The sequence below is a fragment of the Syngnathoides biaculeatus genome, chromosome 7, assembly GCF_019802595.1.
Source record: "Syngnathoides biaculeatus isolate LvHL_M chromosome 7, ASM1980259v1, whole genome shotgun sequence".
Lineage (NCBI taxonomy): Eukaryota > Metazoa > Chordata > Actinopteri > Syngnathiformes > Syngnathidae > Syngnathoides > Syngnathoides biaculeatus.
Window position 1 is genome coordinate 25,054,370 of NC_084646.1, and position 26,558 is coordinate 25,080,927.

Here is a 26,558-nt window from a genome sequence, read left to right on the forward strand (position 1 = left end):
CAACTTCTCAAAGTATTCTTTCCATCTATTTCGCACACTAATAGCACCATTCAACACATTTCCCTCTCTATCCTAAATCACCCTTATGGCCCCGTCACACCATGACGTTCTGGTCAGCGTTCCATAGTGTTTGAGGAAACGTTGGTAGTTGCCCATAGTCGCCGGTAGAGCTCCAGAAGAGCGTTGTTTGAACGCTAGTGAACGACAATAATCGCTGGGAATCGGCGCAGAATGCCGGTCCGGAAAAAAAGTTTTGAACATGCACAAAAGTTCTCACTGAGACCAGCATTCATCAACGTTTAATTTTAAACGCTGCAGAACGTTCAAGAACGTCCATGGAACGTTTTACTAAGGTTCGCCGAGCGTTCCACGCGTTTGCCTATCGTTAGTCAGTCGTAACTCTAGCTTTACTTGGTTGTTACTTAATCATTTGCTTTGCAGTGAACGACTCACTGGCGACCTGTCAACGACCACTGAACAATCCCATAGCGCACACGGCGTGTAACTAAAGTGAAACGAATGTCGTTTGGCGTCCATTGAGCGTCATTCGAGCGTTTCCCGAACTTCCATGCATATGGGTTATATAAACCGATGCTTTGTAAGCAGGGTCTATTTAATATTAAGCTACAGTAGAGAGCACCTACTATGGAAGATCCAGAAAGCAGCAGTTCGTTTTCGCGAAAGAACTCCACCAGACTATCCTCAACACCCCGGTCCAGGATCCTGCAATCCTTTCTCTGCTTCTTTTGTCTCTTTGTCGGACCATCGTAACTGGGGTTTGCAAGGTGTTTAGGGTCCCCAGGGGGTCTCACATGGTGCGTGACTTCGCGGACGTGCTCTTCCTCCTGCTGTTGTTTTTCCTCCAAACACATTGCTCGTGATGAAAGAGGCTTAGCTTTGTTACTACCAGCGCTAGCTGGTGAAGTCCACGCCCTAACTTTTTTTCTTCTCGGCGGCATGATGCTCACTGTTCTAACTCACGACAACAACTGAAGTGACTATGAACTTTCCAACGTTTCAGTGCCGGTTCCACTGTAAAAATTACATGCCAGCAAAACGCTTTTCTGTCGTTATTCACCCATTGGTCACACACTCAGCTCGTCTTACGTTGACAAATCGCTCGTGGCGCCCCAATGACGCGTTTGCACACGCTAATGGTTTTTAAGGTTATATTATTTGATCGCTGTTACACGCTTTTCGTGCGTTAGACACGCTTTTCTTGCGTTAGACACATGTTAAGTCATGCGTTAGACACACGTTAATCACATGCCAGATGTGTCATCCGCGTTTGAGAACGCTGAAAAATAGAACGATTGAAATGGTCAGAGGACGTTGACCAGAACATCATGGTGTGACGGAGCCTTTACCTGCTGCACATCCTTCCTATCTCTATCCCTCTGTCTGACCAACCTGTAGAAATCCTTTTCTCCTTCTTTTGTGACCAACCATCATATGCCTCTTGTTTAGCCTTGGCCAGCTCTACCTTTGTCCTACGTCGCTTCTCAATGTATTCCTTTCGCCTCTCCTCAGTCCTCTCAGTACCCCACTTCTTCTTTGGTAATCTCGTTCCTTGTATGATTTCCTGTATTTTGGGGTTCCACCACCAAGTCTCCTTGTCTCCTTTTCTACCAGAAGACACACCAAGTATTCTCCTACCTCTCTCTCTGATCACCTTGGCTGTAGTAGTCCAGTCTTCTGGGAGATCCTCCTGTCCATCAAGAGCCTGTTTCAACTATTTCCGCAAAGCTGCACAACAGTCTTCCTTTCTCATCTTCCACCACATGGTTCTCTGCTATACCTTTGTCTTCTTAATCTTCCAACCCACCACCAGTCATCCTCCACACCACGATCCAATGCTGCCGAGCTACACTCTCCCCTACCACTACCTTACAGTCAGTAACTTCATTCAGATTACATTGTCTGCACAAAATATAATCTACCTGCATGCTTCTACTTCTGCTCTTGTAGGTCACTCTATGTTCCTTCCTCTTCTGGAAAAAAGTGTTCACTACTGCCATTTCAATCCTCTTTGCAAAGTCCACCACCATCTGTCCCTCAAACTTCCTTTCCTGGATGTTATACTTACCCATCACTTCTTCATCACCCCTGTTTCCATCACCAACATGTCCATCACAATTTACAGATTGCACTGGCTTGTGCCCCCATACAGCTGTTTTTGGTATTTTCATCTAGAGGTGTTAAACCACTCAGGGCATCGCGCCTTTTCTTTGAAGCCGTGTGTTTGAAGCCAGATAATATTAAAGTTCAACATATTGCCACTCTTTATGAACATTATTATGATCTTATAATTTATAATATCATTACTTATTTTAATTAAGTATCATTTAATATTGGGTAGCATAACATTTACTTGCAGTATATGCATCAAGCCTGTGACCCATGGACTTCACCAGAGTATTGCATTCATCAATTGAAATGATTTCTGGGGATGTACTGCAGCCTCTTTTATTTCTTGTATGTATTTGTGGGTTTCTCCCTTTAGTCGCTTCTTCAGCATGTAAAATGCATGCTCTATTTGATTCAGGTCAGGTGATTGACCTGGCCAGTTTGAGACCTTCCTTTTTTTCCCCCTTTCTTATGAAAACCTTTGTTGTCTTGGCAGTGTGTTTTTTGGTCACTCTTTTGCAGCAGGATGGCTGGCTAGTTTGCACATTACATTCACAGTTCTGAGGATTGGGGTTTTATTGTCTGGTCCCTCTGTGTGGAGTTTAAATGTTCCCCCCATGCCACTGTTCATTTTCTTCAGACAGACAGGTTTCGTCCCACATCCCAAACATGCAATTATTAAAGACGCTAAATTTCCCATAGGTGTGAATGTGAGGGTGACTTGTTGTTTGTATGTCCCCTACCATTGGCTGGCAACTAGTTCAGGGTGTACCCCACCTCTCAGCTGGAGATAGCCTGAAAAGGCTCCAGCAAGCCTGTGACCCTCGTGAGGATAATAATGGTAGATGAATGAAAGAATGAATGAATGAATTAATGAATGAAATAATGAATGAATGAATGAACGAATGAATGATTTGCATGTTGTGGTATGGCCTGTACATTTCTTCTCTCAAAAACTTCTTTGAACAGTGGATTATGATATCGTCACACCTGCTCTGTGGAGATTGGCAGTATTGTCACTGACTGTTTGTTGTGTGTTTGTTTCTTTGGGTTTTTCGTCACAGCGTTCACAATGTTTCTGTCATCAGATGCTATTGATACCCTTGCCCAACCTGTTTGGTGTCTGTACGGTTCGGTACATAAGTAGTTTCTTTTTTCAGGCCAATCCGAATTGTTGTATTGGCTATGCCAAATATTTGATAAATTTTTGCTCTTTTCTCAACTTCAAAATGGTTTCTTCATGTTTGCTTCACAGAAAATGCAGTTTTCTCAGGTGAAAGCCAAAAACAAGCACTATGTAATGTTTAAACAATCAATCTAAAAGGCAAGACCTGAGTAAACAGAAACACTTCAGTCACATGTTCCAATACTTTTGCTCACTTGAAAAGTGGGTGGATTCAAACAAAAGTTACTTTGTTGTTTGACACAATCTACATGTAAATACGATAACTTTAAAGATGGATGTCTGACCTCTTGCCTTGTATTCATCTTTTGGTCTCAAACCCAAATGTCTTCAACATACAACAATAACAGTGGTGTCCTAATACTTTTGGAGAGGACTGTAAATAACAATACAAGGTTCAACTCCAGGTAGCAAAAACACAGAAGAAATTGATAATACACGAATAATATAAATAATGTCAAGTTTATTTGTGTTTTATGGGCTGGGGCAGTTTGTATGACGACGTCAAGCTGACACTGACTGGACATATGCAGTATTTTTGTTTACGCTAAAGTCACAAGGGCAGGACACTGAAACATGGAGAGTAAATTTCTTTCCTCTTTATACTCCATTGACGCATCCCTGAATTGTTTTGTTCGAACCATGCAGTCTAAAGCCAGTCATCGAGACAGACACACATTCATTCCCTCACGCTCACACCTACAGTCACTGAGTGCGAATAGATCTCATGCCGATTGCAGAAAAAACATCGAATGCAAATTGAAACATAATTTCCTTGGCTAAGGTTAAAAACATGAATCTAGTTAAAACTTCACTTTTTTCTTCATTCTTTGACTCTAATGATATACTACACGCCACACAGTCCCTAAACTCTACCTAATCCCATACCTATAAGAAATTTTGGACTGAGGTGTCTAAAAATAGCTGAGGATTCAATCAGACTAGATGACATAATAAATATGGATGAAGTGCCTTTAACCTTCGACCTGCCTCCAACTCGAACTGTGAACAAGGCTGGGGCGTCATCCACTATGGTGAAAACCACTGGCCATGAGAGAACACACTTCACGCATGTTTTGAGCTGCACCACTTCCGGGCAAAAGCTTCCATCAACAGTTATTTTTAAGCAGATCACAATGTTAAAAAGTTGAAGTTAACAAAAAAGGCTGGATGATGGAAAGCTTAATGGCTGAATGGGTGACAGTGTTACAGGAGTTGACCGAGAGGATTTTTTTGCCGAAAAAAATACCTTCCTTGATTCTTCAATTCCGATACTGAAGACCAGGACTTCATTGGAGTCAGTGAACAGGAGGACAATTTAAAAAAAAATGTTTCTTGTTAGGCGACACGGTGGAGCAGCTGGAAAGGGTTGGCCTCACAGTTCTGAGGTCCCGGGTTCAAACCCGGGCCCGCCAGTGTGGAGTTTGCATGTTCTACCCATTCCTGCATGGGTTTTCTCCAGGGACTCTGGTTTGCTCCCACATCCCCAAAACTGGCAACCAGTTCAGGGTGTACCCCACCTCCTGCCTGTTGACAGCTGGATAGGCTCCAGCACTTTCCGCAACCCTTATGAGGATAAGCGGCTAAGAAAATGGATGGGTGGAGTTTCTTGTTATATTTGAGCCCTTTTCTGCCATGTTTCAGTCAAACAAGGTATGTGGATAAACATTGACAAAGTCTATCTCTATGTGTGTGTAACTATTAAGTCTACAATTTACCGGCACATTTGGTATATATCCACGGTGCATATCGGCTTGTTTATGAAAAAAAAAAAAAAAAAAAAAGCCCCACAAAGTGTGGGCGTGACCTATTTACCGGTGTGTGCTGTCGTCCGTAAAATGCGGTCATTGGTCGGCACAGCCAATTATGAGTTCAATCTGTATAGACACAAATGTGGAGGCCTCATTAGCATATGCAGGCAGACTGCAAACCCGTCCACTCTATAAATCCATTCTATAAATAATCGTACCTGTATCCGCATTATGTTCTTGCAACTGCAAGACATTTCACTATGATCTTCAGACAAAATTGCCATTGGACAATTTTCACAATTTTGGCAAAAATGAAATGATTTTGAAATAAATCTACACCACTTTATACAAGCTTGATTACACATGCAAACAGATGAGGATGCTGATCGACTACCCAGGTCCACCGAGGATTGCGTCTGCAAAATGTGCGAGATGTAGGAATGTGTGCAAATATATACATTTTGCACGTGGAATTGGATTTATCAAACCCAACATGAATTGGACTCGCTGATTTTGTGCCTTTTAACAGTGTGAATGAAAGGCAGCTGCAAACGAGGCTAAAGTGGTGCCAGCGTAGTGCAGGCAAAATGACAGAGGGTGACAAAAGTTTTCTGCTCATGTAAATCTAAATGACATCAAAGAATATGCTGACATAATGTTGAACTTATGGACTTGTGGAACTTATGATACAAGGGCTGACTTATAGCCAGTCACATGAAGGCATCATGCCGTATCAACTCTGCATTTCTGTGCTTCTGGGTCATTTCAGTACACTCTCACAAATGATGTTGACTTCTCCCAAAGCAGTTTTCTGAGCGCACTGCCCCAAATTTGAAACACATTGCCGTGCAGAATTACATTAGGGGTGTAAAAAGTCCATTTTAACAATGAATTGACTTGTATCACCATTTGTGGTTGCCAATTCGATTCAAGGATGATACTGGTTCATCTGGAACAATACGATCCGAAACAATTCAGTGTCTCAAAATTGATTCAGTAACTTTTAAATCCAAAAATTAAATAATTCCTGGATACCAGACAGTGCAGGTGAAATTTCCCTTTTTTTTTTTTTTTGCTTCTTATAAAGGTATCAGATAAAATTAATTATCATTAGAACAATAAATAACCATTAATGGTCAATGCATTCACACTAGTTCAATATAGTGCAAGTAACATCTCTTCAGTTTGGAGTAACATTTGGTTTACTTGTTACCTCTGGTGGTGTTTTTCATGATCGAAATTATACAAATATAAAGAATAAATCCACTTCACTGTAGTTGAAAACAAAAGACATAATGGTCAATTTTTCTATTTACAATTATTATCATTTGTTAGCTCTACATAGCTTGTGATGTACTACTTGCTGTGTTATGGTGCAGTATGTCCTCTGGAATTTTGTACCACCAACCTTATAACGATGATATAGTCATGAGGAAAACCTGGTTTAAATTGCTCACAAAGTGATATTTGGCCTCGCTTCTTGGAATTGGAAATCGACTTAGTGACCTCTCATATTCCTTTTATTCCTTGTCTTTCAGATAACCACAGTCAGCAAAAAATTTTTGCATGTCTGACATGTGTTATCCTTGATCGTTCCTGATAACTGCAGAACCAAAATGTTTCCATACTACTGATTTAAGCTTCCTTGGACGTTCCACTGGTTGTGTTTAATGCTCTGCTCTTTGCTCAGTGATATTTCATACACTGTACATGCACATCTTCTTTTGTTGGGGAAATGTGATTTGCTTCTCAGACTGAGGACCACTCAATGGCGCCGGGAAAAAAAAAAAAAACCTACAGTATTTGATATGAGCATGATCACTTGTACATCATGGACAAAAACTTAATTGAGGAACGCTTAATATTTTTATTATTGAAAGCATTCAAACACACACACACAATGTTTTTATGCCATTACGTGCCTCCCAAAATTATCGGCTCTATTGACGTAGTAAATTTCTTTGGTTCTTACACAAACCCTTCTGATTCCATTATTTCAAACTTCTTTTTGACCTTGCAGTGCTCTCGCATGATGTTTGATGATGATGTAAAACTTAAGATAGCATCAGTGATACAGATACTTGCAAATACACCTAATCAGTCTAGTAAATAGTAGGTATAGTAACTGTAAGTAGAATATTTCAAATTATAGGTTAATAAAGAAGACATCAGATTTCTGCATTCGTGAATTTATATATTTCAAAGACATTTTCTGTTTTAGAATACTGAGTGACTCAAACTTCATCCATTCATTTTCTAAGATGCTTATCCTCACACGGGTTGCAGGAGTGCCGGAACCTATCCTAGCTATCTTCGGGTAAGAAGCGGGGTACTCCCTGGACTGGTTGCCAGCCAATCACAGGGCACATATAAACAAACAACCAGTCGCACTCACAATCACACCAAGGGGCAATTTAGAGTGTCCAATTAATGTTGCATGCTTTGGGATGTGGGAGGAAACCGGAGTGCCATGAGAAAAACCACGCTGGCATAGGGAGAACATGCAAATGGGTGGGGCCGGGATTTGAACCCCGGCCCTCAGAACTGTGAGGCCAGTGCTCTAACCAGTTGTTCCACTGTTCCTACACTCAAATTTCAATTCCCCGTAATTAATAAATCAAAAATAATAATTGCACAACTTAGTCAATACCTTCCAGTATATTTAGAAGCATCCACTTAACAGTGAATGTAAGATAGATTGTTTGGAAATAATAATTTATATATTTTACAAATAAAATCTTTTTATCCATCATATATACGAGATATTTTTATGGCAATTGCTCTGAAAATTTTTAGGACACTTAATCTATGTAATCAAGTTGTAACGATCATTTCTTTAGAGAACCTTACATTAGTAAATCTATGCTGTTTTACGTACTTTAGAATAGTTCAGCGGCACACTTTTTTTTTCTTTACTCCTAACCAAACTCATACATGTAATTTCTGAATCATGTTTTTTTTAATTACTTATTTCAAAGTTTTTTTTTTAATTAATTGTAACACCTCTATCATCAACAGTAGTTAGCGCCACTCAAAGCTCCACATTTTCTCTCTTTTCCTGGATAGTGTCTGCCTGCAGCACCACACCGTGCTCTCTTAAATCTATGACTCCGGCTCATCGTAAATTCCTGGTATTCTATGTTTTCATTTAACATGAGGTGTATCACAAGATTTGTTGAGTTGCCACAACTCCTTGTTGTTTTTCCCAAAAACATCAGCAGCCGCATCTGGGAGGGGAGATAGTGACATTTAAGTATCAATCCATAGATCATTAGTGCACTCCCAAATGTTCAATGGTGACCAACCCTCTCTCGTAAATATGGTAGACAAGTTTCCAGGATGTTGAAACCATCACAGCGGATATGACAAGAGTGACTTCCAAAATTTTCCCAATAAAGTGGCCTTACGGACACAAAAACGGTTGTTGCTAGAAACCTGCACAAAAAGAGTGAGCGAACAAGGGATTTTGCACCCAATTTTTATGATCTTTGTAAAAGATTGCAGTCTTTGGAAATACACATCCAGCATAGGCGAACGTGTTATTCGGGCTTGTAGTAAATCAGACCCATAACCTCTTTGTGCAGTATGTACTGTGCTTTTTCACCTACCAACAAAACTTGCATCTACAAGACACAACAATGTGAATATGGAATCTCTGTCTGACATAGCACCCTGTGGAGGAAAGTCAGTTGAGACCTCTTGACAAGGGGATAGCACTCCACCCTTGTCCCATGATGGATCTTAACATTTCGTTTGAAGGTGGTAATCCTCATAACTACTGGCTCACACTCTGCAGTTGCTTGGTGAAGCATAAAGAACAACACCATGCAGAAACAAATTGTCGACAGTCCGACACAAACTCAGATGCTGATCATACTGGGAATGAGCAGTACCAAACGGTACACCATGCTGGAGCAACCCCCTACGAGACCTTTTGAGAGGCACGCTTTTTTTTTCCTGTCTATAAAGCACATGTATAATAGTTGGTCCAAGTGTCATGCACCCTCCAGGGACCCTGTTGATGGTCTAGATGTAGTTGACATATCCACAGCCATTAAGAAAACCACACTGATGCTTCTGAATATGAGATTTAGTTAAGTCTTGAGTCCCTTCCGATCATATGTGAGTCATGGCAGGTAAGCAAATACTTTTGGCAATATCATGTACCTCCCGTTGATAGCTCTGCCCCTTAATTTTTTTTTGCCATTGAGCCCCACCTCTAAGCGTAGCGCACGATATCAGTTTTTCTTAAATGCACTCAAAAATCAATTTAATTTTACCTTTATCTACCCAGGAAAAACCTTCATTGAGATTAAAAAAAAATCTTTTACAAGATCGTCCTAGTGATTTATCATTGTAATGACTGATTCTGCCTTCATCATTTTAACTAATCTTTTTACATAACTCTTCTCTCAAAGGTCTATCCGTCCATCAATCCTTTGTCTACATCTCTTATCCAATTCACGATGCCAGGCAGCTGGAGCTATTCCCAGCAGACTTTGGGTGAAATTCATACTCTTATCACAGGGGAAGCAAAGCGCTGTATCGACATGAAACTTCTGAATATTAGATATGTTGAGATATTTTCCAATAGACATTTTTATTACCGTTTTGACCATGTCACCCATGCAGTTTTGAGGTTTGGAGATTGAACGTTGGCTCAGCTCTTCCTTTGTGGATTTTGTATGTTCTCTGTGTACTTGTGAGTGGTTTCCTCCTTCCACTTCCCAAAAACATGCATGTTAAGCAAAGCAAAGCAAATGTGTTTGTATTGGACATTTCATACACAAGGTAACTCAATGTGCTTTACATCATTAAAGGCATTTGAAAACAAAGAGATAAACCATTTAAACCAGGATAAAAACAATAAAAATGACAAACAAAATATTTTTTAAAAAGACCATTAAAACCGTATACAGTGCAAGTAATATAACCAAAAAGTGGATATATTCTAAAAAGCATGAGAAAAAAGAAGGGTTTTCAACCTGGATTTAAAAACATTCAAACTTAGGGCTGACCTCACTTCTGTTGGCAACTTATTCCATTTGTATACAGCATAATAGCTAAATGCTGCTTCATCATGTTTGCTTTGGACTCTTTGCTCCACTATTTGACCTGAGTCAGTCGATCTCAGAGCTCTACTGGGTCTGTATTCCGTAAGCATTTCTTTCATGTATTCAGGACCTAAATAATTTAGTGACTTATAGACCAGCAGCAGAACTTTAAAATATGTTCTAAAGCTGACTGGAAGCCAGTGCAAGGACTTTAGGATTGGCATTATATGCTCTGACCGCTTTGTTTTGGTCAGAACTTGAGCTGCAAAATTCTGAATGAGCTGCAGCTGTTTAATACTCTTTTTGGGGAGTCCAGTCAGAAGACCATTACAGTAGTCAAGTCTACTTGTGATAAAAGGATGGATGAGCTTTTCCTGGTCTGCTTGACACATACAAGACTTGACTCTAGATATGTTTTTTTCCGGATGGTAGAAGGCAGTTTTTGTGATTGATTTGATATGATTGTTGAAAGTCAAGTCGGAATCAATCAGAACACCAAGGTTTCAGACTAGTCTTTGGTTTTTAAAGATAGAGAGTCCAGGTGTTTACTAACAGCAATTCTCTTTTCTTTATTGCTAAAAACAATTGTCTCAGTTTTTGTTGTGATATAGTCAAAGAAAATTTTGGCTCATTCAGTTATTTATCTTATTTAGACAGGCACAATACCTTAATTGAACACGCTGCTAAATATAACCGTATCATCTGCATAGCTATGGTAGTCAAAATAAATGTTTTGAAGAATTTGACCCATGGGTAGCATATACAGGCTGAGCAGGAGAGGTCGATTGAAGACTAAATTATCCATAGATGTGAATTTGAGTGTGAATTGTTTGTCTGTGATTGCCTGGGAACTAGTCCAGGATTTCCTAATGAGGAAAAGAGCTATTGAAAATGCATGGACCAAGTAAAAAATTCTGTCCACAAAGAGCCACTGCACAAGCAGGACTCAGATAGTCTAGCAATATGAGCACACCCCCGTATCTCCTATCACTTGTGACTTAGTGTCAGCTTTACAGAGCCACGGATGGGCTCACGAGTCATTTTCAAAACCAGAAAGATGACTGTGACATTGTCACAGCATAGCTGAAGGAGACGAACATCCTCACCTTTTAATCTTGTTTCACATCACATTTCAAAGAGGAACACAATCTGTGATATGGCGCATGGAACCAGACATACAGAAGAAACGTACACAAATGCTCTTTCTCTCCACTTATTCATTGGAGAGAGTTGAAGCCTATTGTAGCCGAATTTGGGCAAAAAGCAAACTACACACTTGATTGAACATCAATCAACCACAGGGCACCTACAGACAGATAATCATTCACATTTGCTTTCCCAACAACACCGAATGGGGACTGAACCAACGCAGGTTGCACAGAAGTCAGGCAATACTGCATCCCACCAAACCATTATTGAGGTGAACAATGTTTTGAATTATCCAAATGCTGACTCTGCAGAACCCTTTCCTCTACATCAACACACTTCAACATCTAAAATTAAGGTTCTAATTCAACTTCTGTCTTGGAGAACAGCAGGCTGCAACAGAAGTGATTTGTGGGGAGTACTTGGAGGTAGTGCATATTCACACAATAGGGAAAATCAACACTGAAGAGGCTGACTCTGTTTAATTAAATAGTCTGTTTTGGGAAGAAAACATTAATTGAGATCCTCCAGAGTGTTTTGTCAGTCTCGCAGTTGCGGCTAATCAACATAACAGCAGATAGCAAACTATACAGCTGGCAGAATAATATAATTCATTCAAGGCGATGCATGAATTTCTGCTAATGAGGGAATGTTTGTGAATAAAAATGTGCACAAGTTCAGCTTTGAATCCTAACACGGGCTGTGAGTGAAAACAAGTGCCGACTAACTGGAGCATTGAATGAGGAACGAAGGAGAGCAAATCCTTACAGTAGACAAAGAAGTGTGACATGGCAAAAAGAACGTGCACAAGTAAAAATCCAGTTTATTTTAGTGCTGTGGAAGACTGATTCATATTCCAGTCACAGTAGGTGACTGTCAGCAGAAAAAGTGTTGCAAAAGGCATCCATTATGATTTGAACACATCTGTCCCCTCTCAGCCCTGAAGCAGCATGGGCTGTTGGGACATTCTCGCTGGGTCTGTTTGTGCTGAGTGGCAGTTGCTTTATACTTCAACTTTTTCAAACTCCAGTACGTTGTTCAAAGTCGATTTATGTTTAGTAGTTGTACAAGTGTTCTTATGCTGGGCTTAAAAATGCTATTATGGTCTCAACATGAGTTTACTCAAGTCATTTTACTCTTGGTGGTTATGATTTTCACAACATTATTGATAATCGAAATGTATTTTAGTGATAGTCAACATAATTTTTTTACTCGTGTTTGTTACACTAATTAAATATATTTTAAAAACTTAATGGGCCTTTCCAATCTGTCAATCACTCATACAATAATACCCATTCAGATAGCCGCATTGTCTTAACCCCTGGCTTGATCCGCACCTCTTGTCGTCATGTAACATAACCAACGCTGGTTATCAGTCGTGTGCGCTTTGAAAAGTTAATGTTACGAACAAAATGGTCCCCAGATGCGCTTGGGGAACAGGCAATTCTGATGAAAGATATCCGACTAGGTTACAAGGGGCCCGGTTAATTCATTTTCCAAAGCCTTGTTGGATATTTTATTTCTAAATCATCATAAACTTAAGTTAGTAATCTGACTCCAATTTGTGACCTTACCCAACTGCCACTCATCCAACAATATGCGCGCTCGTTCTGCAATAGAAAGGTATCAGGAAGCCGGCATTTTCACACATGAGTGGATTTATTCCTTCAACACACACCTGGGTCTCGGGTCCCTCTCATTACAACCCTGTACGTCTCTGTTCCCTCAGCCGACCTACTCTACATCCGAGTTTCCCAGAACAATTTTAAACTACAATCTACTGATTCACTATTGGTTCTGTGTCTTCTTCAGGTATCCTTGGCCCTCTCTCATTGGTCTCCTTTGGTCCGCCGGATGTTAGCCCGACTCCTCCCCTGCAGAATCGCGTGCTGGCTCCTCCTGGTGGTGGTTTCCTGACAGTAGTTTTTCCACCAACTGCCTCTGAGTCCTCTCTCTCCGCACCCTCCTTGCAGTTAGCACCGTCTGTTCTAAAACATTCCATTCTTGCACCACATACCCTGTTTCGTTCCACCAGTCACACGCTCAGCACTTTACAGTCTCGCACTTTCATACGCAGGATGCAGCAACATCTAATGAACTACTTTAAGCTCAAACTCTTATATTCCTTTAGCCTAAAACAGAGTTGATGAAGTGTCTGCGATAGATTAAGGCTCGCGGAAGAGCGCACGTACAACTAAGTGTGGACAATATCAACAAACACAAGACTGTATGTTCGAAGGTAAGTGAGGGAGAAGTAACTTCTCTGAGTTTGATGTAATTATTATCAGTGCTTCTTACATTGCAGGAGAACAACTTTCACTTTGTGAGTGTATCACTGACCTGCTGAAATAAGTGTGCAATGTTTTATGCCGAAGAGTCGGGTTAGTGATACGTAAATGCGCGATGTCATGCAAGAGGAATGTCTATTTGCCTATTTGTATCACATCGGACTTTTAAGACAGACTACTGGGTTCAATTACGAACCAAGTCAAATGAATACACCACTCACTTACAAAGACTACAATATTACTCGTGATCTTTCCATGTAAAAAGTACTCACTCTGCTTTACATTCCACTATTTTATCCTGTTGGATTTCAGTATGAAGTTTGTGAGGCGTCAAACTTGTGGCATCGATCGCCAACATTTCACTGTAACTCTGTGTCCTGCTCCTTCCAAAATCTTAATTCCGTGTACATATCTTTGCGTGAAATAGTTGAGACTTCTCTGTAGAACCCTCTTGGACAAGTCTGGTGCATTTGGCAAAAAATATACTGCAATGTTACCAGGAATACGCGAAAGAGAATCCACTTCAAACCTGTTCTGTTCAGTCGCCATTTTGGAAGATTGTGGGAGATGGCAACTGTCGCTATGGGGGGTGTAGCTGAAGATCCGAAAGGTCCATTGATGGGTGGCACAGTGGAGCAGCTGGAAAGCGTTGGCGTCACAGTTCTCAGGACCCAGGTTCAATCTCAGCCCTCCATGTGAGAAGTTTGCCTGTTCTCCCCATGCCTGCGTGGGTTTCCTCCGGGCACTCCGGTTTCCTCCAACATCCCAATAACATGCAACATTTATTGGACACTCCAAATTGGTCCTAGGTGTGATTGTGAGTGTGTCTGTTGTCCGTCTCGATGTGCCCTACTATTTGCTGGCAACCCGTTCAGAGTGTACCATGCCTCCTGCCCGTTGACAGCTGGGATAGGCTCCAGCACTCCCGCGACCCTTGTGATGATAAGCGGCTAAGAAAATGGATGGATGGATAATTGATGTTCAAAAACGTCCAGATATATTGGTGCCGTGACACGTGTGTGACCTATTTTACTCCATACCAAATGAAATCTTGGCAGTTACAATAATTAAATAATTCAAAAAGAGGCTTTAATACGTTTATTTCCACTACCAGTAGAGGATTATTGTCAACCTAAACGTAACACATAATCTTCTGTATTAAAAAAAAAAACAACACATAGCTTACTTAGCCTTTCAGTTTTTCTTAATGCTAATGGTAAATGGGGTCTAAGTTGAGGTGCTGCTTACATATTAACAAAAAATTGCAGTACTGTCGTACTATTTTTATCATGTGTCATTGATATTATCAGTATATGCCATACCGATGAGCTGAGAGCTGAGAACTCTGTAAACTGTCTATCTGTCTGATACTGATCCCGGGGGGCCAAGGCAAACACACTAGAAACGGCACAAAAACCATTGAATTAATGCAGTGTATCATTAGGTCATGTATGTTTTTTTTCAACAATAAAATGTAGTGCTATTTTTTTACTCATTAAAACATTCTTTCCGGTATGGCTGGAATTAATGAAATGTCCATTCATTATAATGAAAAAGAAATTATTTGAAATATTTTGGGAATTATGAGCATGGCCAGGGAACAAATTAAACTTGTATCTCAAGGCACCATGGTATTGAGAAATTATGAAACACTAAAATTTTTATTGGTATGTACGGTACCTGCTCAGCGGGGATACTCATTACTCTCTTTGGGAACTACCATGAAACCCTGTGTTCTTCATTTGGAATATCCTTGCTTTCTTGTCTGTGGAATAGATTTGATGAATTTATTAGGGATGCAATAATGTCTATATGTCCTGGTTTGGTTTTATCATTGTATTATTCTCATGGTACAATAATGACTGTATAATTATCCTTGGAAAACTCATAGTATTGCAGGAAGGCTCATAATACAGGATTTCAACTCATACATTTTATTTTCATGTACTTCTACTTCTCTCCATGTGCATCCAATATTTACATTCAGATACATCAAAATTGTTATTATTGTTGCAGCAATTGTCATGCTATAGTCTTTAAAATCAAAGCTGCCTTGACAACTTGTTTGTTTACCAGTTTGATTGTTGATTATCATCTTTTTTTAATTTATTCTATTCAAATTTTGGTACTGCCTACTAAGAATGATTCCTTTGCTAAAGTCCAGAAATCAAGTCAGAAATACAGACTACTCTTCACACTAATGCAGGTAAATAAATGTGTAAACACCTAAGTAATAAAATAAATAAAGGAAACCAGTAAATAAAATAATCATAGGAATCCTTGCTAGTTTCATTTTCTCCACTCAGTAATTCACTTACATTTAGTGGATCGTCTCGTCTGATTTAAGCGTCCGTCTGTTCCCGAACTCCTTTTTCCTGTCTGGCTGCGTTTTCAATAAATATCAGCATGATAATAAAATAAATAAATAAATAAGGAGAGGGAGTATTTCAAACTGCCTTGCACACAGCAGAACTGTTTTAGCACAAAGCATACAGATCTGCCATTCTCTGTGGCCATGCAGTTAAACAGAATGTTAAAATGAATAAATGTCATCTTTGCGGGTGTTGACATCACTGCACTTGCTACAATTCAACATTTTTAGAGCTAATTTGTATTTAAACCATGGCTATGTCTATTTAAAATCCTTTGAACAACTCAATGCAGCACAGCTCAGAAATGTATTACTTTTCAAAAATCCCAAAGCTACATGACGCAGAATGACGTCAAAGGAACATTTGAACAAGCAGTCCTGGCTCTGTGTCGTATAAAAATATTTGTGTGTGTGTGTGTGTGTGTGTGTGTGTGTGGTGTGTGTGTGTGTGGTGTGTGTGTGTGTGTGTGTGTGCAGTCCGTGATTACAGAGGTTATGAAGTCAACAGTGTAGCCATGCTGTTTCGACAAGTATCTCCCACAAGATTACAGACTAGTTTGATAGAGAGATTATATGCGGAAACAAACCCTATCAGTTAGATTTGAAAATTATGAGGTAATCTCAAGGGGGGCGCAAAGGGTGACCGACTGGTTAGGACATCTGCCTTACAGTTCTGAAGACCTGGGTTCTAATCCGGCCCACCTATTTGGAGTTTGCATGTTCTCCTTGTGTCAATGTGAGTTTTTTTCTGGGTACTCTAGTTTCCTTCCCATCCCAAAAATATGCACAGTAGGTTAATGGAAGACCAAAATTGCCAATAGGTGTGAATGTGTGTGCGAATAGTTGTTTACACGTTCCCTGGCAACCAGTTCAGGGTGTGCCCTGTTTCTCGCCCAAAGTCAGCTGAGATAAGCTCCAGTATGCCATGACCCTAGTCAGGATAAGCATTCAAGAAAATTGACTGCTGGATAAATCTCAAGGGACAACAGTACCATAACTTCTCAGGTATAATGTGTCCTGAAGTATAATGCGCACCCCCAAAGTTGACTTTTAAAAAAAATCAGGAAAACATTTCTACCAATGTACACTCTGATTGAGCTTGACCATCATGTTTAGCTTCTTCCATTTTCTAATGTTTGCTCCAACAATGGACCTTTTTTCACCAAGCTGCTTGGCAATTTCTCCGTAGCCCTTTCCAGCCGTGTGGAGTTGTACAATTTTGTCTCTTGTGTCTTTGGACAGCTCTTTGGTCTTGGCCATGTTACATGTTTGAGTCTTACTGATGGTATTGGGTGGACAGGTGTCTTTATGCAGCTAACGACCTCACACTGGTGCATCTGATTCAGGAAAATACATCGAGTGGAGGTGGACTTTTAAAGGCGGAGTAACAGGTCTTTGAGGGTCACAATTCTATCTGATAGACAGGTGTTCAAATACTTATTTATAGCACACAGATAAATTGTTAAAAATCATACATAGCGATTTCTGGACTTTTCTGTTTAATTATTTCTCTCACAGTGGACATGCCCCTACGATGAAAATCTCAGACCCCTTCAATGTTTTCCAAATGGGAGAACTTGCAATATAGCTGGGTGTTCAAATACTTATTTTCTTCACTGTATTTGTGCATAAAATGTTTGTGCATGGTGCAGTTTATCCTCTACATTACACATCCTTGGCCAAGACTTCAAAAGCAACATCTAGCTCATCTCCAATCTGAAAAATATCCATCAAAGTTATCTTTGGTGACTTGGTCCAGTTCTGGTGATTCCTGAATTCATGAACAGGGATCCTATTTTGCTCCCATAGCATGTCATCCTCTGTGTCATCCATGGTATGTATTTGTGGGGAAAAAAAAATTTTAATCCCAAGAGTTTTGGATCCGCAGCGCAGCCTCTCGCCCACCTGACGCCATACTTTTCCAATGGCGTCAGGTGGCTTATCAAAACAACGTGTTCTTAAACTACGTAGAAATGAGGATAATGGGCACATTTAAAAAGAAGCGACCATTTCAATTGTGTGCGCTCTCCCGTTTTTTTTTTCATGTGCCCTTGATGCTCGTATTACGTAGTTTGAGCTCATGTTGTTTTTACACCCACCTGAAGCCATTGAGGCGGGCTATTGTTGTTTCAGACTGCAGACCATTTCTTTTAAAAGTAGCTGCACAACTAGCCGTTGTATTCGACATTTTTTGTCTTGGTTTAAGTTAAAACAAACTCCTGGGCAGTAGTTTCTGATCTTTGGTGCAGTAGCAACAAACATGTCATGCTAACAACCGTAAAATGCAAGCTCCCCGAGGAGGTCATAGAGTTCAGGCTGTGGGCACACATTACCGTGATAAATATCAATGTGTAACATAAGACACTGAATATCATATCGAAACGTATATGTACACCATTTTTTTAACACTGTATGTACCTGTATACAACTATACAATGTGATTGGAATTTTTATTTTTTATCCATACATAAATGTAATGTGCTCTATTAACTTTTTGAAAATATTTTTGTCAAAATTTGCTCATTATTTTCGAGAAATTATGGTAATTATCTTTCAAATGACTTATTTTGATTACTTCTGCGTGCAGACCACAAAAAAAGGCTGAGCAGTGGGGAACTGGCTGTGATGGAACGAATCCTCTGGGTGATGTACATCTGTGGATATAACAGTATACCTACTAGACATTACTGCAACATTCTATGCTACATGTCCAAGAGAAAGTGGGTACATCACACACACACACACACGCACATCTGTTCATACAGACCTTCTTTGTGACTATTAACGTACTCAAATGTGTGCTAGCTATCATGGCTTGTTAGGCACATTGATACACTCGTGCACATGCAAATCGTGTGTAGTAACACACTGACTCACTGACACACTCACCCATGGGAGTTCGACTCCAAACACCCACAGGACAAAGCTGGAGGCCAAATGTGTTTAGTGACTCTTTTACTCAGATGCCTTTCCACGTGATATGGCGGCTAATGTGATATAATTAAGAATGTGTCACGCCGGCACATTGAGAGGGCTGACACACAACCAAAGGGAAAGGGTTGTTTTATTCCGGGAGCGGCGCAAAGTTGATGGGCTCAATATGGAATATTTGTTGAGTGGCTCTGAATACATTTCTACCACAGTAGAAAGCAAGAGGCAAGCGTGAGTGTGCAGGAAAAAGTTGTGTATGGCAGCATCTGTGCCTGCCTCACATTGCTAAGTTTTTTTTATACCAGCACTCGATTTAAATTCAGCTCACTTCACCTGTTGTCATTTTATGCATAAATATCTCACTTTGAAGATTTTAGGGATGAGTAAGCTTCATTTTTTTCTTTTCCAGTACAAATGATAGTGATGATGGCAAAAAACAATTGATGACAAAGTAGAGATGGAACTTAAGTAACGGTAGTGTAGCAGCAAGAGGCACAACACCGTTGCCATTAATTTACTATAAACTTGTATTGACAGTCACTTAATAACACCAGTGTTGGCACTAACCTACTGTAAAACAGTTATTTACCACCTACCACTTAACGTGGAGTTGAATACGGTAAAATGTTTATTCTTAAATTAAATATAGTTTCCACTGCATCATCGGATTTTGTTTGAAGTCACACACTGTAAAAGGGGAGTTAGCATATATTTTTTAATTAGTATTTGTATTCATTGTGGTGCTGATGAGTCACACAAGGAAAACGAGAGCACTTTGGCTTACAGAAGATGTCTCTCTATTCCCACATCATTCCTTGAAGTCTTCTAACAGATGGTTATTCCTTGCAGGTTTGCTCTAATATTTTTGTACATAGTATAGGAAACCATTTAATATTTTGTTTCAGAAAAAAAAAGGGATAAACGCACATCTTATTGCACCCTCCACTCATTGGCACGGGACTTTGTCCTTGTTTTCTTTCTTCTTGCATTGCTTCTTATAGTTTCACAGCAGATTGTTTATCACCGTCTAGTTTTGTCAGTGTAGTGTCCTCGAGAATTAGTCTTCCATTTCAATTTTCATTCAATATATTTATCAATAAGCACATATCTAGCATCTTTTAAAATATGAAGCTACAGTCCGGAAATTGTATCACTAGAAACGTTTGTAGATGAGAAAATAATGTTTCCTGCTATATGGATAATGTGAAAACTGAAAAAATATTGATAATCTGAAAGAGGAAAACATTTGGTCGTTCATTAAGTGAAATGCCTAATTTTCCCTTGTGTGTTCATAATTGTCCTTTAACAAAGCAGAACTACATTTACATACATTTATACTTATATTTGATTCTTTTTTTAGTATTTAATTATCAGTAGAATAGCTGATTACTAACTGCAGGACAAATTCTCATTTGTGACAGGTTTATTTAATTTCACTTAAAAAACAAAGTGAGAAAAAGGAAGTCATAGCATCATCTTTTCATAGTATTTTCTAATATATTAAACTTATAAACACAGTATATAATGTGTACATATAATATTTTAATATTTTAAAATAAATTTTATTGTGTTGTTAAAATGACTTGAAAGGACTTGAAACTCAGAGAGTCGGACTTGTGACTTGACTTGGGAATTGACTCAGGACTTGAGGGCATAGACCAGCAGTGACTTGGTCCTACTTCTGTTTATTATCCTATTAATTACCATTATTTATAGATTATAAAGCCACAGATATACTAGTCCGCTCCACTTGGGGTCAAATCCCAGAAGCTAAAATAGGTTTTAACACCCCTGGTATATTTTTACTTAATAGTAATAATCCTAGGCGACATTGTGGCGCAGCTGGAAAGTGTTGGCCTCATAGTTCTGAGGACCCGGATTCAATCCCGGCCCTCCCTGTGTGGACTTTGCATGTTCTACCTGTGCCTGTGAGGGTTTTCTCTGGGCACTCCGGTTTACTTCCACATCCCAAAAACATGCAACATTAATTAGACACTCTAAATTGCCCCTAGGTGTAATTGTCAATGTGGCTGTTTGTTGCTATGTGCCCTGCAATTGGCTGGCAACCAGTTCAGGGTGTACCCCGCCTCCTGCCCGTTGACATCTGGGATAAGATCCAGCACTCCCATGACCCTCGTGAGGATAAGTGGCTCAGAAATTGGATGGATGGATGGATAGTAAGATTCCTGCGATTTTGAAGGATATAAAGAATTTCAACATAGAGAGCCTCTTTGGTGAAACGCTAAAGAATGGGTAGCGATTCTGTATTTTTAAATGCTGATGACACTTGACTGCAGCTACAGCTTCAATATACAGTATCTTGATTGTGGTGTAATGTAATATCTAATACTATGTCTGTGATCAAATGTAGACAAATACAAACCCTTAGTTCACTGCCGTTTTGTGGCCTTTGTCTGCCAACTGAAGCATTTCATCTGGTAAATGATGAAATCTTTTCAATGAATTTATCCGGACGCACCTGTTGGAAAATTTCACACATCATTTATCTCATGACATCAGAGATAGATTCATTTTAAGAGTACCATGGTTATGCAATAGTCCTTCTGAAACTTTAAAGCACATACTGTACGTGAACAATGGTATACTGTATTTATAATTCAAGGCAGGATCCATTAGGAGAAAGCATCGCCTTGCCATCTCTGTGTGTAATCTGGTTCTCTGTGTGGTGTAGGCAGGCAGCAAAGTGTAAATGGAATTTCTCCTTAAGGCATTATAATCAGGAAATTCAATTACAATTAAATTGTTTTTAAAAAGGTGACATCAGAACAGGTTAAAAAAAGGTTTAAGGGGTAATTTCTCAGTGTTATTTTTGTTGACTTTGTTAATGTGTGTTTCATCCAATTCAAACCTTTGTCACTTCACAATGCATTCCTCCATTTTCTTTAGCTCTAAAATTCACTGCAGCAAGTCAAATCATATTCAGTTAGACTCAACACATAGACAAATCACGCATAACAACACCAGACTGTACATGCCATGATGCATAATGTCTTAATGTTGCATGCTAAGCATGAATATAAATTTCATGGCGATGAATATAAATGTACTTTGAATGAAAACCGATGAATCCTCCAAGGGTTTCTTCAGCAGATGGTAACTGTTTCTAAATGCCTGAGGTATGAAGTGTATGGTTGATAGTTGGTCTGCTATGTTTTGTAGGCCCCTGTCACTGCAGGGATCTTTGAACCCCCCCCAGGGAAAACTGCAGCCGATGTATTCAACTTCTCTGTACTCGATTCCATGCCTTCTTTGCTACATACTGTACTTCTCCATGTCTATATTTATTTGATTTTCCTTATTCTGTATTATTCTCTCACCTCACCCTCTCTGACACCTTTTTACTATTTCATTTCATCCTGTAATATATTTTCTCATGTTTATCACGGTGTGTCAAACTTACATTCATTCTTCCATCACACTATTCCCTCAGTTCTGCCAGCAACTGGTCTTCCCAGATTTTTTTTCTCTCATCCTTGCATTCAGAAGCGCTGCATCCACATCAACCTGCACCCATCAGCCACACCGTGACTCCTCCATACTTTCCTCACCCGCATCTGTAATTCCACATGGCCCTATTATAATTTCAAAGAGGGACAGAAGGCTCTTGCCCAGAGAAGTCGACTTTGAAATAGTACGTGAATTTCAAATGGAAAGTCATCAAGGGGCTGCCTATTTCATCATGAAAAATGCAACAGCAAAGGACGCATCTGTAACATAACCAGGTCAGCTGAGAGCAGATGGGGGGAGGAAAAACAAATGTTGGTTGCCGAGTGTTCCCATGTATTCTTATCAGGAGGAGTCCAAGCATGACATGTGTTTTCTCTGCACAAAGTATTGGGTTAACAAGGACAGATCCCTATGAGGCACCTAAAAGTGCTCGATTTTTTTTTCTTCCAGATTTACTTTTACTTTGAAGAGCACTTGTTCGAGAGGTTCGCCAACCTTGGTAATTGCAATTAAAAGTGGGCTGTCTTATAATATTTGCTCTTAGTGGCTCATGGATAGATGCACTAATATTCAGATACTAACAATTAAGACTCAGCCTATGAGCTGGAACATAGAATCATGTGTTGTGTTTGGTATTATGCATCACATGTTTAGGAACTTTACATTCATGCTGGCATCTTAAGTGCATGACCACCCAATAATTTCCAGTGAAAGTAAAATGATTGATCTCTCCCTAAAAGGAAGACATGAAATCTTAGAAGTACATTGGTCAAACACGTAGGAGACAGCAGTTCCAATGGAGTGGCAGCACTGTCCCTTAATGCCTCTGTTTGAATGACTGTACCAAATGTGCAGCTTGACTGATTTGGCCAGAAGAATTGTGTATTTTTGACAGGTCTGTTCCTACTTGCCTATAATTACTTACTAATTAATATGTGCCCTGTGACTGGATGGCAACCAGTTCAGGGTGTACCCCGCCTCCTAACCGAAGATAACTGGGATTTGCTCCAGCCTTTCTGTGACACTTTTGAAGATAAGAGGCTCTGATAATGGATGGGGGATGTTATAGGTTCATTAATTATTGGTAATATACGACTGTACTAACTAACATGCTGCAGAGTACAATTTTAATGAATCTTGTTAAGTCTAAATATATTTTTATTTCATATGGATACAAGGGGACTACCAGTAATAGAACAAAATATCACTTGAAAGCCTCGAGCTTTAACTGCATTACATATGAACGCTAAAAACTGAAATCCAGTAGCTTGATGAAATACATGCATACAGTATGTACATAGAGTACATAACGTGACTCATGTTGAGGAATCTTTGCATGAATTTGTCATGACCCATTTTCTTTGTGAATAATGGTGAGTCGACGTATGTAGTTCGAGTCAAAAGGTTTCCATGATGACCTTGTTTCTCGTCACAGCTTTGTTGTCCCCTGCAGCTTGGTGATTGTGCGCTCGCTCTCACTGATATGAATTGCCCCCATGTGTATCTGCTGGGAACAGCTCCACTTTGTTTGTTTCATATAAGCTGAACAGTGTGTGACATGTTCTCGAACACCAATCACAAGTCCTGTTTATCTAATATTTCTGAGATGATTTTCCATTTATATGATTTTTCTCATCCTCGGTGACATCACAGCAATGACAACAGGCATGTTACAGAGAAAGAATGTATGAGTGCCCCCCCCCCCACACACACACACACACACACACAGACACACACTTTTGGGCAGATATAGGTCAATGAGTAAACAAGACCGCAATGTTTGCATGTCACATCAGAGTGACAATCACAAAGGACACGTCGACCATGTCCGGACTCATCAAAGAATGACATTTAACTGAGATACAGAGTGATCGCAATGACCTCTCACTTCAGATGCACATGTGCCACACCTTCGGCAACCAAATGCATCCAAGCGCACACATAGACTGTCTTCCAATCTGCCTTTTTCACAGAGCACTTCCACAGTTCCCTGTCATTCCTCCTTTTTTTCTTTTTATGCAACCTCTCTTTCACTTAACATGATAGAACGTATCTTCCGTATCCATTCCTATTTCTCTTTTTTCTACTTTATATTCACTCGTCTGCATTTACATTTTAGATGAAATGGTGATTTTATGGATGAGTAAGAACATGAAACACAAAAAAAGCTCACGCTGAGAAAATTCCCCTTTCAACTTGTTTGTGCAGATCAAATGTGAAATGCTTCCACATTTCTAAAAATACCTGAAACAACAAAATGGCCATGTCTCATTATAATTTCTCCAACTTGGGTTTCTTAAAATATGCTCAACAAGCAGTGGTGTTGTTACTCAGTTTTATGCTTTAAAGAGGTTCAAAAAGTTTGACAGACCTACTCCGTCTACCTTTCCCGCAGTACAACACAAATTATTTTTTAGGACATTATGTATATCTATCACTGAAAAATATAAATTTATTACATTGGATCAATGAAGATGTGAGATACAACTTAATATGTTGACCACACTCATAGCTCAAAACCTTCAATTTCTTGTAACGTTTCCTGCTGTCCCGCAAAAAAACAAAGGCAAAGCAGCACTCCATAATCAAGTACTTTTGTAATGATTGAGGCAAAAATTATACCCAAAACCTGACACTGACTTCAAAGTTGCAAAACAATCTTCAATGAAACAGAGTGTCAAAATAGCTGAGGATCGGGCGTGGCAGCGACTGAGCTCTCTTCACAGCGGGCCTGAAAAAGAGCTAAAATAAATAGCAATGAGTCCAAACAAAAACAAAAAGTTCCAACAGAGTAATGAACTGAAAATCACTAGTGAGTACTAGGAACCAGACCAAAAGTTCAACTAGGGGAAGGAATAAAAGTTAAAGCGAGCAATTGGAGCAACGGGGAATACAAGGCAAATCTCATCAGTACCATGAAAGTAACAAGACCATGATGGCGAGGAATGGAAGTCAGACCTGAGGTTAAATACTGTACAGTAGGTAATGAGGAATGGGGGGACGACTGTGTCGCGACCTCAGCACACTTGACCATTCCCAGCCCGGAAACAAAAAAGGACAAAACACAGGAAACATAACTGCAACAATGTCAAAATAAAGAACCAAAAATGACTCGCAACCAATCATGACAGTAACAAGTTACTTTATAATTCCAAAATACTGTCATTTTGAGTAACAAGCAAAGTAACATGTTACTTTTCCTGAGAAAGAAGTCAGACTACAGTTACTTTTCCATAACAACTTTTACTTTTGAGTCATCTATATCGCTCACTAAGTTCAAATTTATGGATGGTGATTCATACAAAGAGCAGACTAGTCATTTACATATGCAGTATAAGAATTTTACTGATCACGATCATTAAACCCACGAAGCGATTAGGAGTTGATTGTTTATTATACATTTCGCAGGGATGTAACAGCTTTATAAGAGTGCAAAGAAATGCTCGATTTCACTGTTGCCACACTATTTTTTTGTTATTTTTCATAGTAAAATTTGTATTCGATTGTTCTGACCTTTTTACTTACACATTAAGAATTCAGTTTTATTGCTGTGTTCAGTGTGCGATGCATTGTGGGTTAATTATTCGTACTGAAGTGAATAAATGGGCTTACAATAAGGACTGACTCACAGAAGGACTTGCAATCCTTAGCTTGAATTTTGACGATATTTAGGACTTTCTCCTCTGTTGGTAGTATGGTAGGCTGGTTTAACTGCTCTGCACGGCTTCTTCTCCCGTCAATCACCCAGAGCTTTGCGCGTTATACAGTTGCGTAATCTTGTCACTTGTCACATCAAAATTACAATGGCGAGAGAAATTGCTTGTTTGTGTGTGGATGTGTCCATGCCCAATATAGATGCACAAACAAAGACACGTACATGCAATTGTTGCCTTCATGGACTGCAGTCAGCATCTATCTATCTATCTATCTATCTATCTAGAGACTTTAGAGAAGTGTACTGAGAACAGTGTGCTTGTTTCCATGTTTATGTTCTTACTGAATTTGGTATGTCAAGTCTGCATTAAGTTCCTAATTTAATTTGGCTTCAACTACACAATTTAAATTAGTGGTTCATGTTGATGACATCATTCTGTAACTTGTGTGGTGTACATTACCAAATATTGGGTGCTTTTTTTGTACTGCGGAGAAGTGATATTCTTTTCTTGTGGCAGCTGCTGAAAGTAAGCAAAAAGTTACTTTTAAGCTCAATTTTCAAGATAACAGTGGCAACACTAACTA

General features: G+C 39.5%; 1 protein-coding gene and 1 long non-coding RNA gene across 6 annotated transcripts in view; one reads left to right on the plus strand and one right to left on the minus strand.

Annotated features, from left to right (window-relative positions):
- Positions 1-13,179: 13,179 nt before the first annotated feature.
- The window catches only part of dmrt2b (doublesex and mab-3 related transcription factor 2b), a 28,786-nt gene continuing 15,407 nt past the window's right edge, over positions 13,180-26,558 (plus strand). For 3 of the 5 annotated variants that reach the window (XM_061825712.1, XM_061825714.1, XM_061825716.1), the window contains exon 1: positions 13,180-13,500. The gene's annotated coding sequence lies outside the window, so the exon portion shown is untranslated. Of the gene's footprint in view, positions 13,501-18,507; positions 18,641-26,558 lie in introns of all 5 variants that reach the window. The other 2 variants (XM_061825709.1, XM_061825713.1) reach the window with 1 other exon arrangement.
- LOC133503780 (uncharacterized) lies at positions 14,870-16,013 on the minus strand. Its single transcript, XR_009795834.1, has 3 exons — positions 15,868-16,013; positions 15,230-15,314; positions 14,870-14,947 (listed from the first exon to the last, which is right to left on the minus strand). It is a non-coding gene; the product is annotated as an uncharacterized LOC133503780 (long non-coding RNA).